The following is a 14,832-nucleotide window of genomic DNA, read 5'->3' as shown; positions in this document are numbered from 1 at the left end:
TTTGGATTAACTCCTTCATTGTGGAAACGATGACCAACAAACTCTCCTAAGATGGTTTGGATTTCCTAAGATGTACATGATGGTGGAAAAGTTCTCTCGCGATTATAAATCCCATAAATTATGGTGAAAGCCACTAGTTACTCCTTATTTTCATGATCTTCTGACTCCTTTTATAATTTGGTTGTGCTAGAGGGCTTAGTCTTTTTCTTTAGAGGGGTGAATCTCTACATATGTATTTGATATCTAGTCATATCCATTATTCCCTTCCTCAAACTTCTTTAGCTTCGATTTTTGGACGAGGTTTTATATTGTGTTCCTTAGTTGAAATAAAATCTATGTGTTATGATCGTGACTTTTTAGGAACTTGTAAAACTTTAACTTGTCCACCTTGGGTCTATATAACACCTTTTTAGGGAACTCCTCTCATTAATCTTTCAATTTGGAATTCACACATTCTTGAATGACACTCTCTCTTGGAGAGTTTATGGAGGAAGAGGTACTTTACGTACCGAGAAGATGACCATCGATTTTCTATGCCTTTGTTGGGCTTTCCATTGTAATGTTTCTCAATCTCAAGTTTTTCATTTAAGTTATGCATGAATCTAGTTGTGCCCATCATCTCCTCCTACTGACTCTTTCCATCAAGTGGTTAAAATATTTATAGGCCTTTATTGTGATATTTTACTTATTTCACATAAAAAGTCCTTATTGTAGTATGTATATTTTCATCCTATCGCTAACGTCCTTAACTAGGACCATTATTTTTATTGAGTGTATCCATGTATTCTCGTAGAGGTTCGTCCCTTTTCTATCACACGACCCCCAAACTTTCCTTTAACTTTGGCTATCATTAGAATCTAATGAAGTGTTCCATGAAACAACAACAAAGCTCAGTCCACGAGTTTATGGATCTAGGTTTTAAAAGCACGTGATGGTGTCAACAGTTTTGGCATGGTCATTTAGTTATTTAGTGGTGTTTTTTAGTAAACAATCACGAGTTCAGTTCATTTAAAAGATTAAATCGAAAAATCTCAAAGATAAATTGTGCAAAGACAAATTATGGTGAAAAGTGCGTGTGTTTGGGTTTAAATGTTTGGATAGTGACCAATTGAATGAAAAGATAAACTTTCGATAAAGGCAATAAACGAAAAACAAAGTAAATGAAGTAAATGACATTTAATGTAAATACTTTGAATACAAAAGATTTGCAAAAACTTTAAATGGTGGACGCATACTCACATGTATCACAAACCGTTTTACTCTGTAACATGGGTACTTTGGTTCTATAGAGAGTTAGTGAAAATTTGAGACCCCGACTATAATGAATGAGCCTGTATTATATACTATTACAAACAAAACTGTCCATAACAGTTGAATCCTATAAATCTTACATGTATCTCACTACTTAGGCCTTCATGCTCTAACTTGCCTCCACGCGTCTTCAAGGATATAACTGCTGAAAAACCAAGCAAACGTGTTGATAACTGTACTCATAAATGTTTCTAAAAGTGATGCCTTTCAATGTCTAATGTGGATACATCTCCAAATCATATAATCTTAGGACTTAAAAATATCCTAAGTCCTTAACACTTAAAAGTGTCGACTTCGACTTCGTGTCGAAGGGTTGTTATGTGATCTTTCAAGATTATAAACATGTTTGGAAGAGAGAGTGATTATAATCTTGTGGATCATTTCCTAAGACTCCTCTAAACTATTCTTGTCCTTGACTCCACTTACAACTTATTCGAACCTACAGGTCAATACAACCACTATGTCGAAGCTTTTGGCTTAAGCTTTTAAAAACTTAGTAATGTTAACGTAGCTTGACCATCAATTTGTTGACTTTTCACTTAGCTAAAATCATAGGCTAACATTAGATTGATAGTTATGTCACATGACTCTAACAACAAGGGTTTTTACAAATATTTTAAGTTGTGTTGTTCGTTTATCTTGCTAGTGAAATGGTTTTGTCATGGGAGTTTAGAAATTTATGGAGAAATTTATAGGTTTAAGGGTCAATAATTTGATAATGGGGAGTCATTTCTTCATCCTCGTCTTCCATTCCTCTAAGGAGATGGGGAAAGTGTACCTTGACTCCCAAAATGTGACATGGGATGACAATTTCTACCCCACTCCCCGTATATGGGCTTAGAAGACTCAAATGTGTTGTGAAATTTGGAAACAAGAGCGTTTATTTGACGAGGGATAAATATGGAGGTTCCTTGGAGGATTACCATGATTTGATATGAGATGTCAAGGTTTTCATCTACGATTAATGGGAGGTTATGTTGGATGTTCTTCACTTGAGCTAGACATTCACCTTGAGTCGCAATGAGCTAGGATTGTTGTTGCATGAACGTCAAATAAATATTTGGGTAGATTATTGTTTTTTTGTCTATCAATGAAGGGTAAAAATTTGGAATCCTCAAGATCAGAGGGGGGAACTTGCTTCCATGGTTGATTCAGAGTGGTTTTTTGCAAGGACAACAACTTAGTAATGGGTCGAGTTGATGGAACCATATATTACCAATAATTACATTCGCCACCTGATGTCTTGTGAAGGACATGGATCTTTAAATGAAATAGTAGTGAAAAACTATAAGTATATTTTTTTTATAGAAAAGCCCACTAATCATTATCAAAATCAAGATATATGACATAATTATTCATATATGCACATATAGTAAAAAAGTCAACATAAAGTCAATATTTTACATGACGAAGAAATTGACTAAAATTGCATTTTTTTCATTATGAATTTTGAAAAATAAATTCATTTGATTTATCATCAAAATATCCATTTGAATTTTATTAATCATTTTCATGCATCATAAAAAAACAATGTTTCTAGAAAACTTAAAATATCTCTCATTTATTACATTATTATTCCATGCATATATTGTATCATTATTCCATGCATATATTACATCATTATTCACTATTTAATTAAATAAGTTTCTAGAAGGCACTCACACTCTTTGCATAATTCATAAACTACCCTTTTTAGAGCATATAAATAAAATCATTCTCATTCACAAATCTCACCGCCAATCATTCACAAAAAATAAGTCAAACCTCTCTTCATTTTCTTTCAAGTTATTTCTTTCTTTTTATTGAATACGTATGCTCTTATGCTTGTTCTTTATTTAATTCTATTGTATTTTTACTCTTACTTTATTTATTTAGTACCTTAATCATCACCGTTTTCACTGAAAACTCAATTGATTTTAAATCAAGAGTTGAAAAGTGTTCTTAAACCTCCACAAGCAAAAGTGACTTGTTGTTTAAATGGATCTTATGCTTGTTCTTTATTTAATCATATTACATTTTTACTCTTGCTTTATTTATTTTGTACCTTAATCATCACCATTTTGTATGGAAACTCAATTGATTTCAAAATCAAAAGTTGAAAAGTGTTCTTGAACCTCCATATGCAAAAGTGGTATGGTGTTGTTTAAATTGATCTTATGCTTGTTCTTTATTTAATTCTATTATATTTTTACTTTTACTTTATTTATTTAGTACCTTAATAATCACAATTTTCTATGGAAACTCAATTGATTTCAAAATCAAGAGTTTAAAGTGTTCTTGAACCTCCATGAACAAAAAGGGTTATATGCAAATTGATGTTTGTTTTACATAAATAATATATCCAATAACTTCCCAACATCATCCCGAGTATGAATCCATAGTTCGTTTGTCATGAAGGTGAATAAAAAGGGCAAATCAAACAAATATATGTTGTTGCATTTTGTTAATTTTTGAATTTGTTGTTGTTTAGTTTTTTATTTTGAATATACCATTATGTTCGTGAGATCGAGTAGATAAATTTTCATTATTTATTATCTTTTGTATATTATTTATTTATTTATTATTTTCTTATTATTGCTTTATCTATTTATTTTTGTTCTTTCTTTTATTTTCTTTAGTTTTTTAATTCTTTTACCTCTTGTGTTGATAATGTCCCTTCTCCCTTTTATTATTTTTGTTACCTTTTTTATTTCTTTATTTTTTTAGTTAATTTTAGTATATTTTTAGTTGGTGCATAATTGTTAATCCAAAAAGACAAAATGACTATTAAAATTAACCTTTCAAAAATACTAAAGTCAAAGGTGCTTGATCAACATCAAGTACATTTTTTTAAAAATCATTTCCAAATCCTTTTTTGTTTTAAACATAAATTCAGAACCATGTTAAACCATTAAAAATCAAATGATTCTCGATTCAATACCGAGCCCATTTTCAAATACCTTTGTAAGTCGGTAGCTTTTAGCATCACCATCAACCTCACATAGCTTACTCTTGGGCTTTATTACAATGAGAGTTATTCAATTTTAATTAATTAATTAGGTGATTGATTCACCAAACATACTCTTAATTCATCCGCAAACACAAATTCAAACCTCGATTTAATGTCGGGTATTTTATTAAATCGAAACTAATACACTCTAATTACACTTGAACATGATTTAGGAATGAAAGGGGGATGATTTCGAGCCTTCGACTCCTCTCCTCAATTGTTTGGGTACGAGTTCCCTTACTTGTGTAAGACCCCAATTTTGACCCTAAGATCCCTCATGTTATCTTATCATTTACATTGGCTTTGAGATCACACATTGGTATCCTTCTTACCCCTCATTCATTTGGTTTGCATTGGGAGAGATCACCAAGTACATTTGTGATTGTATCATACTTTATTTTCTTTTGTTTATGAAGTAAAATACAAAAATATGTCTATGTGTAGCTTTGTTTCTTTTACAGGTGTATGTGTCAATCTGTGTCCCCACCAAGTTTACAACTAGGGTTTGAGACCCTCAATATAATAGATCAATTAATAAAAGGTTCACAATAGTTCTAAGTATCATATATGGATCCCCATGTTCTTTAATTGTCATTTTGATCAAGAATTCATCAAGAGTTTGAAGCTTGTTTGCTTTAGAAGCCCTAATTCATCTTGGTATCTTGTGTGACTTCCTCATCAAGTTTCTTCATAAATTGGTCAAAGATATAAAGGGATACTCCATTATACATCATTCAAGCATATATGATCCTCCATGAGCCCCAAAGATCAAAATAACTTCAAGTTTGCAAGTTGGTTCAAAGAGGTTGACCATAAAAGTCAATTGGTTAAATTTAGGGTTCCTTAGACCCTATCTCCTACAATTTTTTTCATATGAAAATGATTCCAAGAGAAACGTTACTCTTTATGACATTACAAACAACTTTCATGTTTTCATTAAGAGCTAATTTTGCTTGGAAAGTCATTTTTTATGGTGAAAGATTATAAGTCATTTTGTCTGTGCCCTAGATGGAAGGTCAACTTCCAAGAACCATAACTAGCTCAATTTTATGATATTAAGTCCATCCAAGTTTCATGATCACTTTTAAGATGTCCTCTCCAACTTTGCTTCTTTGAGAAATATCAAATTTTACTTGCAAGGGCATGTGCCAAGAGGAAAAGTTATATGTCATTTTGGGCCATCATCATTGAATAAACAATTTTCCTCAACTTTTAAAATTCATAACTCCCTCATGTAAGATTCAAATGGTGTCAAATTTGCAACCAAATTGAATAGGAATGAAAGATCTACAACGTTTAAGAAGGAACCATTTTCATTTGAAGCTCATAGCAAAAGTTATTCAAGGTGGAAAAAGTGGTCATTTGACTTTTAACTTAGAAAATTCTCAATTATGTTTGATTTCTCCAACTTCCACCTCAAAATTCATCATGATCCAAGCTCCAAATGGAAAAAGTCTCAACATAAAAGTTGCTCCCTTTCATGTTACCTTCCAAAGAGTCCAGGATCATGGCATTTGGAGCATTTTTGAGTGACTTGCGCATGGGTGTAATGCATGGCCCCATTTGGAAGATTTCATGACCAAATTTCAAATCAACATTGCATGGTTCCATGTCATTGTTTCAGCATCACTTAGATTCGATTTTGGACCTATTTGCATCATTCCATGGGCCTTGTACATGCCCATGCAAGCATGCACCATGACATTGCTATTTTTGGCAAAATTTTGAAAAGGTGTGGAAAGCAATTGGTAGCCTATAAGTACATGGTCCTTGAGCTCAGAATAAAGATCCTCTAGCCCAAGCTTTGACCTGCTTCTTCCCTAACCCCATTGAAAGGATAAACTTGAGCATTTATCTTGAAACCGAGTTTCAATTCTCATTCTGTTTTGGAATTGAAACTCCAAGAATCCAAGCCCTTTGATGATCCATTTCACTTCCTGCAAGTTGTTAGAGGCGAGTCAAGGCAAATTGGAAGCAAGATCAAGCTCAATTGAAGCAAACATAAGGTGAACTTTCTGGATTTTCTCTTATTCGGTTCTCCCTCAATTCTCCACTGTTTTGCCTATTTTTTGGTTATCCAAAGACCTACCAATATAGGCAACAATATTGAGTTGATTTGAGGTCAAATCGAAGCAACTCAGTTCATACTCCTCAATTTTCAATTCCATGTATCTTTCAAAATAGTGAGAATTAAAAAATTCTGAGGGCAGATTTGGATTCCTAGCATTTTTCTCTTTAAAATAGTGTATGCACTTTTTATTTTCATGAAGGTTGGTGGTGGACCAGTCCGGAGAGGTCCACCGGAGAAGATGACCGGAGTCCTAGCTCCGGTGGTGTGGTGAAAAGGTCCTATCCATCAGATCATCTCTCCACGTTTTAATCTCAGTCTTTGGTTCGCATTACCACTCCTGCAGTGCGTTGACTTGGTTGTATGATGGACACCACACGAGTGGCCATCAAATTTGCCACCTCAATTAATGAGGGAGATCTGATGGCCCTTGTTTTTTTTTCCCTTTTTATTCTATTTTCTGATTTTCTTTTAATCGCTCATATTTTATTTAATTCATTTTTAATCCAAACAATATGGGACTTTCTTCAAAAATCTTTAAATATTTCCATCTTCCATATTTTGAATTAAAACATTTTTTGAATTAATTTTTGATATTTTTTGTGAATTAAATGATTTTTGACTTGTTTTTAAATATTTTAAAATACTTCTGACTTTCCAAAAATTCTAATTTTTTTTGTCTAAGGTCCTTTGACCTTGTTTGACCAGGATAAATCCCTTGACCATTTATTTGATGATTTGAAGGGATTTAAGGTTTTTACTTTTGAAAAATGCATTTTAATACATTTTAAATTTGATTTTTTAATTGTTTAAAAATATTGTTGAGTCATTTGGTTGACTTTGTGATGTTTGACTTTCTGTTTGACCTTGATCATGGTTGATTTGAACTTCCATTTGATCAATACTATTGAATTTAGGCAATTGATGAAATGTACATTTCATCCCCCAAAATGAATGGATAATATTGATCAGATGAAATTCCTCCCGTGATCAATTTGAGTTTCTATTTCCCCTTCCCTCTTCATCTTCATCCCTATTCTTCCCCAATCCATCATTGACCAATGAATTCTCTTCAAGTTAAATGCTAATTGATTCATCAATGACCTTGTGTCAGATGAATCAACATGAGCCTGACTGAGATATGTCCTTCCCACTTTATTTTTGTGTGTGATATGTTTTAGGAGCTTGGTTCTTTGTACCATGTCTCTAACATGCATTAACACCAATATCTTTATTGTCCGACCTCAGATAGTTATGACTTCTACATAAGTCCAATTACGATTGCTTAACATAAAGCTAAATTTGTCCCAAAAGGCATAGCATTCTTGTAAGTGAGATTGTAAGTCTCCCATTCTTCATGGCATTGTGTGAAGACTTGACCTTTTTTTCATTCATGAGAGCTAGTGGCATACTTGTTGATTTATCCAAGTTGGAGCCCTTCTCATGGATGATGTCTTGGTTCATGTATTCATACTTGTGAATGGATGGTTGAGTGTTATCCAAAGAATGACTTAAACAAATGGAACTCTTCACTAACATTTGACTAACTTCTTATTAATTTTGCTTTATTTTCAAGTCATTTAATTAATACAATTTAAATTTCAGTACCTTTATCATCCATTGTCATTTACATTTCATGCAACTTGTTTATGTTTCAGTCCTTTTCACTTTGCTCACTTGAACCATATCTTGTGATTGTATATATTGTGTGCTTTTGATTTTGTTATGTTTATGGTCTTAGGACCTTAAAAACACTTAATAACAACAAAAACCCTTAAAAAATATCTTGGTGGACTGTTGGACTTGATCTAAACTTTTGGACTTAGAATAGGAAACTTCCCTATGCTTTAAGGACTTGGCCAATGCCATTATTTTGAGAATGAGCTATCCTGGGTTGTACTTTTTATCTGATGCAAACCTTGAAGTGCTCTTGGTTCATCTATCACTTTGTCTCTGTGTTTGATTATTATACTGTTATTATTGTTTATATCTGATGATTATTTCTGAGAGTTTGCCAAGGAATATTTCATCTGATACATTGGAAGACATTGAAGACTGCTAGCTATTGGAGTGCTTGCTTGGATATTATGGCTATCTTTATTTGATGCCTTGGCCTTCATATGATTTTCTTGGATGTTTGCTTATGCTTATTGCTTGCTCAAAAGTCCAAAGGAAATGGGTTTCTATCTGACATTCTTGTCTTGTGGATTGCATCCCATTGGTCAGATATTTTCAACTCTTAACTTTTAATTTTTGTCTAGGGTATTCCCTTCATTTCCTCCCACTTCTTTAATTTCAAAATCTTTCTCTCTTTTCAAAATCTTCCTTGCTTGTGTTTTCAACTTAGACATGTTTTAATGATTAGAAACTTTGACCTTATGCCATTGAATTTTCAAACATTTTCTTAAATAAAACTTGTAAACAAACTTAACCATATTGACTTTAATCTCAAAAGACAAAAAGAACTAACAACCTCATTTAAATGTTTGACCATTTTGTGCTCTTTTCTTTTAAAACTTTGTTAAAATCAATTCACCAAATTCTTTAAAAAGTTTACCGCGAACTACGAGGTTTTGATCCCTCATTTTTATGTTGCTACGTAGGCATAAGAACGAAGGTCTTGTCAAACACAAAAATATAATTAATGAATTATTTTCTCATCCTCTCATTCTATATTTTTATCAAACATCTTTTTGACCAAAACACTTGCACACAAAAAAGGGCTCCCTAGGAGTACCTAGGACACTTTGGGCGCTAATACATTCCCTCTGTGTAACCAACCCGCTTACCTGTAATCTCTGACAGTTTATTAATTTTAATTTGAAAACTTCTTATCTTTGGGTTTTATTCGTGCTTTTGCCCTTTTCCTTTGGAAACAATAAAAGTGCGGTGGCGACTCTGGTTTCATTGACGTCAAGTTAACCAATAGCTTGATGGTCATGAATTTAATGCTACAACTTGATTAGTCAAACAATTGTTGTTTCTCTTAAAAATTCTAAACCAATTAAGCAAACCATTTTCATAATAATTTAAACGAAAAGGGATATGGTCTAGAGCCTTGGATCCCTCTCCTCAAGTACTTGGATATGAGTTACCTTACTCAGTCATTCGAGTATTTGTTCGTTTATCTAAAATGCATCTACCATACACCAACCTATTTTCATAATAACTTAGATGAAAAAGAAAGTGGTATAGAGCCTTCTATTCCCTTTCCTGAATACTTGGATATGAGCTGCCTTACTCGACCATGCGAGTATTCGTCGTCCCCTTAAAATACCTTATCTATTACCAAACCATTTTATAATTAAGGATGAAAAGGGAGATGGTTTAGAGCCTTCAATTCCATCTCATCGATAATTTGGATACGAGTTGCCTTACTCGATTATCCGAGTAATCGTCATCCAAACAAAACTTCCAACATATTAATCCAACTTGTCACCTCCGTGTGATCAAAACTCTTTTCAGAAAGAGCATTGCTCAATCCCTTCTAACATGCATAATAAACTAGTGCTTAAGCTTCTGCCGAGAGTAGACAAGCCAATATTTAGCCCTTAGAATATGATCTAAACAACTGTTCATTAAAAGACACCAACAAACCGTAGTTCTCGAACTACGAATGCTCTGATTTCCTTATTGCAATATAAGGATACGTAGGCATGAGATTGCGAGATCTTGGCGAGCACACTAATAAAAAAACCTCTATTTTCCCCCTTCTGAGGTTTCCATTCATTTCTCTTTTCAATCTTTTATCCACTCGAAGAAAACAAATAACATTAGATAACATTTAAATCATAAATTAGACTAAGAGGTTCCCATTGAGTACAACGGACATGATGGGTTCTAATACCTTCCCCTTACATAATCGACTCCCGAACCCTGAATATGGTTGCGACGACCATTATTCTATTTTAAAAGGTTTTATCGATATTTTCCCATTCCTTCATTGGAATAAATAAAGTTTGGTGGCGACTCTATTTGAAATATTTGTTTTGCGACCATCGCGAAGGATCATATATTTCGAGATGCGATAATATGCTTTATTTTTTTAAGTTATTAATTTATTCTTTTTGAAATAAAATTCTACCCTTTTGAACTTAAAGTTTGGCGTTGTTCGTGTGTCACCCTAGTTGTTATCTTCATATTTTCCACACTATTTTATAAATCATATTTGAGGTTTTAGGGTGTCACATATTTGGTATCAGAGACTGACTGGTCCATTCGGCTAGGTTGTGAACAAATTGCCATCCTTTGTGCACGACATGTGTGCAACACTGTCGGTATCTTGTTTTGTTTAATGTTATTTGCTTTACTATTTTCACTTAGGTAATCTGTTTTGGCTGATTATGCAGAAAAAATGGATGGAGGTAGAAATATCAAAGCAATTGATGAATCTCTTCAAGAAATTGCTCAGGCGATGGCTCTGGAAAACACGACTTTGTAGGCGAATCAGAATAATCAGAATTGGGGTGCTAAAAAATTATGTGGGTTAGGGAAGTTTTAGAGGAACAATCTGCCTACCTTCAAGGCAGATATGATCCAAAAGGTGATAAAACATGGCTTCGAGAGATTGAGAAGAGTTTTTGAGGTTATGGCCTGCAGGGATGCCCAGAAAGTGTTGCTTGGTACTCATATATTGTCATAAGAGGCTGAATAGTGGTGGGAAAATGTGCGTCAAAGAATGGAAGTTGATGGTACTGAGATTACTTGGATTGTGTTCAGAGCTGAATTCCTAGAGAAGTATTTCTCGGTTGATGTGTACAATAAGAAAGAGATTGATTTCCTTGAGCTGAAGCAAGGAAACATAACTATTGTTTAGTATGCTGCTAAGTTCGAAGAGTTAGTGAGATTTTTTTCACACTATAATGGTGTGATGGTTGAAGTGTCAAAGTGCATCAAGTTCGAAAGCGGCTTACGTACTAAAATCAAGCAATTTATTGGTTGTCATGAGATTCTCCAGTCCTTTGTGCTAGTGGACAAGTGCAAGATATATGGTGAAGATAATAGAGTTAGATCTACTCAGTATAAGAGTGTGAGTGAGAAGAATAACGGGGATCAAAATTGTGGCAAGCCGTATGCAAAAGCAAGTGTTAGAGGAAATTAGGGAGCTACAACCAAAAAAGGAATTAGTGGGGGAGCCACTCCCTTTACCCTAACTTGTTTTAGATGTGGGAAGGTAGGTCATCATGTTTCCGAGTGCAAACATACCGCTCCGACCTGTTTGAGATGTGTAAAGTAGGGCCACATTAGTACTTATTGTCAAAACCTGAAGAAGGAACCAGATGTAGGTCAGAATGGTCAGCCCAAAGGGAAGGTTTTTGCTCTTAGTGGCGCCGAGGTCTCATGGTCAGATAACTTGATTCGAGGTACGTATCTCATAAGTGGTATATCTTTAGTTGCAAATAATCGATAAGGGTAACATTGTGTAGGGGGTTAGATAACCAAATGAGAGATATTATCTGAAGTTGTAACACTTCATAATTTCTATTTGAATTAATAGAATTTTATTAGATCTTTATTTGAATTTTTGAGGTATTTTGTGATTTAATTGGTATTATTATTGAGGGCTTATTAAATGAAAATAGATTTTATTCTATATATAAAATATAATAATAATAATAATAATAATAATAATTATGAGATTTGGTAATTATTTAGAATTAAACGGCTAAGATTAGAAATAAATAGGGGAATTAGTGTAAATAAATAAAATAGGGTACATACTTGATTTTACAAAAGGGTGATGGAAAGTTTTAACGTGTCAGTAGAGTAAAAGGAGAATAGTAGGAGAAAAATCCTATAAGAGGAAGAACTTTCATCACCAAAGAGTTGAAGATTCAACTTAATCAAGTAAGAGGGATATTATTTCATGATGGGTGTTTAAGCTTAGGGATAATGGGGTTTTTCTTAATTCTTTATTAGGTATTGTTGATCATTGATTTTAAGGTTTTGTGCAAAACCACCACATTTATGAATTATGTATGGTTGCAATGTTTGTTCCTTAAGTAAGCACACTAACACTTTTGTTTAACGGTAGTCTTGAATTGATTTGTATAGCATAACATGGAATCTGAATAAAAGCCTGATGATTTGAAACTGGTTGCTTCTCATTTATGATAGTGAGGTATCTTGTTGATGTTTTAAAATTGATTGCTTGTCAGGAAAATAGTTACGTTTAATGACACAATTAACGTTATATTGACTGAAATTGAAATTAGTGATTATCTGTAGGTTGAATTTTTTATTTTCGATCTTGATTGGATGATATTTAATGGAAGTTTAATATAAACATTTAGGTACTTGTTAATGTGTTCCAATTGAAATATAATTATAAATTGAATAAGGTTATCATGTTTGTTTGTATGTATGAGATAAGAGGAATTTTACTTTGTATGTTGAAGGGGATTAGATATGTTTAATCCCTTAAATAAAATCTAAGCATTGTTTTACCAAGTATGAATCCGACTATTATTTTGAGTATGAAATGTGATCATTTATAAAAGAATTATGAATTCCCTCTTTTCCAAACTATAATTTTTTGTGTTTTTGTTATAGTGGCTGAACTAAATTGAGAAATTGTTGTTGCCTAGATATTTTGTGAATAATTACATATATAGGTTTGCAAAAACCTGAATGAAAATTAAGGTTGATCAACTGATTACATAACTGCGTCAAGGATGCATTAATTTATAAGGAAAATTTTGAATGTGCTAGTAAGATTAGATCCCTTGCATAAATTGTAGATTGTGTTCTATACAATAGATTCTTATGCATGGTCAATGTTTTCGTTTGAAAAAAAACAGAGATAGATTCTTAGACTATGAAGAATCAGTTTGATATTTGTTAATGCTTTTAATTAATTTTCTCCTGGTATCTCGCGATTATTATGTTTGCTAATTATGACCAGATATTATATATGCTTGAGTTGAATTATAAGTTAGGACACAAACCCGGTGTTAATGCGATATAGTAGTGTATGTGAAAATTTTGTAAGTATTTTGTGGTTCGATAATAGCCAGTGTCGTCTATTTTTAGGTTCTGTAAGACCGATGTTGTTTATGTTTAGGTTTGAGAGAATCAATGTATAACACTATTAGGTAATGATTGATGTGAATCATGTTTAGGTTCAAAGAATCATTGTATAGTATGTTTTAGGTTCGAAAGGACCAGTGTTAGCCTTAACCGGCAGTCTTGAGGATCACTCAGTAACATAACTCTGATATCCAGTGTTGAAGTACTTCGGTCCAGTGTTGTGATTGATAATTGATAATGGGAGAGAGAGAGAGAGAGACTCAGATGGAGATTGTTTGCATTTGTTTGTAGCATCATGCATCATGTATATTGAAGATTAACTTAGAACTTCAGTTCAGTGTTATAGGACTTTGGTCCAGTGTTAAGGATCCCTCAGTAACATAACTTTGATATCCAACGTTGTAGGACTTCGGTCCAGGGTTGTAGGATGGTACCACATGCATGGGAGTAGAGGAAATACACATTCCATAATGATTTGTATGTTGTACATTGTGTTGACTGATTTTATTTGATGTGAACTATCCTTGTTGTTTATATACCGTTAAACTTATGCAATGTATTTTCACCCCTTTCTTATTTATATGTTCTCTACTATTGTACTTGTCACAGGTGATTCTCAGATTGAGGATGAGGAGTGAGTAACTATTTGTTACCGAAGATGGAATAGTTATCATATTCGCTAGTTTGTTTTGCTTATGTATGTCGTATCTTTATCGATTGTTTAGTTTTGTAACATCAGATTGAATTTTTCTATCTTTAAATTGTGTTGAATAAATTACTTTATTATAACTTATTTATTTTTTAAGTTATTAATGTTATGTTTTTTGAAATAAAATTATGCCCGTGAACTTTAAGTTTATAGTTTTTAATGTGACATCCTGGTTGTTATCTTCATATTTTCCACACTATTTTATAAATCATATTTAGGGTTTTAGGGTGTTACACTCCGTCACAGAGATTTTGATGAGATATTTATGGAGTACCATGATCATCTGGTCTTAGAGGAGGTACGTAGTGTTTCAGTTCCTCAGTCATAGAGTACCGCATTCGACTACATCTAATGTTTTTTAAGTGTCACATTCTTACTTGACATCCGATGTTTAGGAAGAACAACCTAAATCAATTCATCAGGAGATATTAGAGAAGGAGCAGGCTAGGGACGACCATGTCGTTGATGTGTTTTCGATCTATCAGCGTATTGTGGATATTGGGAGAACGTGTATAAAGAGAGGAGAGTTTCAGGAAGGCATTCCTTGGAGGACCACTGTAGAGACCATTGTAGCCTAGACACAAATGTCTTGCAGTAAAAGAGGCAGAAGAGGAATCAGGGATCAAATATACCCAATAGTTAACTTTTTCTTTTTGTATTTAAATAATTGATATTTTAGTTTATATTTCGTGAATAATGTATGATTTGCATTTTGACGTAATATAT

Source organism: Lathyrus oleraceus, chromosome 7 (genome assembly GCF_024323335.1).
Source record: "Lathyrus oleraceus cultivar Zhongwan6 chromosome 7, CAAS_Psat_ZW6_1.0, whole genome shotgun sequence".
Lineage (NCBI taxonomy): Eukaryota > Viridiplantae > Streptophyta > Magnoliopsida > Fabales > Fabaceae > Lathyrus > Lathyrus oleraceus.
Note: the sequence above shows the minus strand (reverse complement) of the source record.